Below are 2,062 nucleotides of genomic sequence, written 5' to 3'. Positions count from 1 at the left end.
CAGGAATGCACTGATGAGAGGTGAGGAATGCCTGTGTTTGCTCTCTTGGTGGAAAGAGTTTTCTAAATGTGGCATCCACCTTCAGGCCTGTGTCTGCCTGGGAATCACAGTCAAAACTTTCCCCTTTTGAAGGTCTTGGTCATTCTCTTGGGGGATGGCTGGCTTGTTTGCTTCTGGTTGTGACCTTGGCTTATTTTTGAGAAAATTTTGATCTCTGGTAACCAGCATCTTCTGGTCTCTGGCAATCAGACTGCATGCTATGCTATACTCCACCGCAGCTATTTGTGGAGATTGCTGCCGACGCTGAAGTGCAGGCCTGCTACATCTTGTGAGCAACCTCTAGCCATGAGGTGGATCTGCTACCTTTGTGATTAGAGCAGGATTGGGAAGTGTGGCTGCTGTCCTCCCTTGAAGCTGAGTAGGTAGGAGTTTGTAACTCAGCTGCTTGTGGATGGAGAGCCTGGCCTGGGCTCTGGTTGCTCCTGCCCTGTGGAGGAGGGAGGTGATCCATGTCCTGCCCCCTCAACTACCTCATACATTTTGCATTCAACAAGAAAATGCAGGAAAAAAAGACCATCTGAGGGGAATTTTAAAAGTAGTGATGCAGTTACTTTAGTGTTGGGTAACATAATGCCCTGCTTTGCGTGTCATTGCTGCACTGATCCTCCCGCCCCATCCCACATGCACACGCGTTCTAGTCGTGACTTTGCTGGGCTCAGCTGAGCAAACCCCACCCTGTGTCTGACCTGCGTTTAGCAGCAGGGCCGCGTGGGGCAGGTAGTCCATGGCACTGTCTGACACCAGAAGGTCTCCAGGGAACACCTCGAGTCCCGTCAGGCTCACTACCACCGAGCTACGCCTGCGCTCGGCTGGTCCGTGAGATGCGACAGCAACACACGACATCTCTCTGCTCAGGGCTGCACGGGAAACTTCGGAAGTGCTCCTTGCTGATACGGGACGGAATGAGCTAAAAAAACAATCACAGCAGCTATGACATAATGTATTAGAGGGAAAATGGGTAGAAAATTTAAGTGTTTGACAGCAAATATCTAATTATCTTTTCAACTCCATATTGTTGCTGGGATCCAGGTGCTTATGGCCGTGGCTTGCCTCAGAAAATAGCTACTTAGAGAACTTAAATATGGGAAGATCCTGGGTTCTTCTGAGGTTAGGCAAAAAATGAAAGGAGATTTCAGAACTTATGTTTTGGGGCTGCAGTCCAAAGGAACAGTTAAATACTATGTCCCTAGCTGTTATATGGGCTGACACCACTTTTAACCTTCATATAACTCATGTGATTTCAAGAAAAGCAGCATACTAGTGAAACAGTTAAAATATGGTGGGTTCGCTTGCTTGTTTGCTTATGTTTAATATTTAAACTTTTTACTAGTTTATGCTATTTTCTTCCTAAATATTTATGACATTTTTCCTGGTAGTTTGTATTTTGAATATAATATGACTCAGCAGCCCTGCTGAGAAAGAAACAAATGGCTCTTTCCAACTATTGTTACTCATGGCGGGCATTGTCCAGGATGTAGATTCATCAAGTGAAGTGACACAGGCATTCTTCCCGGAGAGGGTGGTGAAGCACTGGAACAGGTTGCCCAGAGAAGCTGTGGATGCCCCATCCCTGGAAGTGTTCAAGGCCAGGCTGGATGAGGCTTTGAGCAACCTGGTCTAGTGGAAGGTGTCCCTGCCCATGGCAGGGGGGTTGGAACTGGATGGTCTTTAAGGTCCCTTCCAACCCTAACCATTCTGTGATTCATAGGATGATTCTGTGATGTTGTATCCAGCAGTGTGTCTGTGCCAGAAGCTGCTTGCATTCAAATACAAAAATTATTGGTGCACATCAAAAACCTTTTTAGATTGTGTTAATTGTTTACTGATACCTAACTAATTGCGTTAGTATACTGTTGAGCAGCGATGGGTGTCTGTCGCTTCTGTTCTGCTGTCTTCAACTGATTGATGCATAAAGACTGCATCAGATTTCAATGGGTCAGTAATTAAGTGGCTGAGGGAGGAGGCATGAAGTGTTTGTGCATACATAAAATTTCTCTTAATC

Source organism: Eurypyga helias, unplaced genomic scaffold, assembly GCF_000690775.1.
Source record: "Eurypyga helias isolate BGI_N326 unplaced genomic scaffold, ASM69077v1 scaffold12860, whole genome shotgun sequence".
NCBI lineage: Eukaryota > Metazoa > Chordata > Aves > Eurypygiformes > Eurypygidae > Eurypyga > Eurypyga helias.
The sequence above is the reverse complement of the archived record's forward strand: the minus strand, read 5'-3'. Positions refer to the sequence as shown.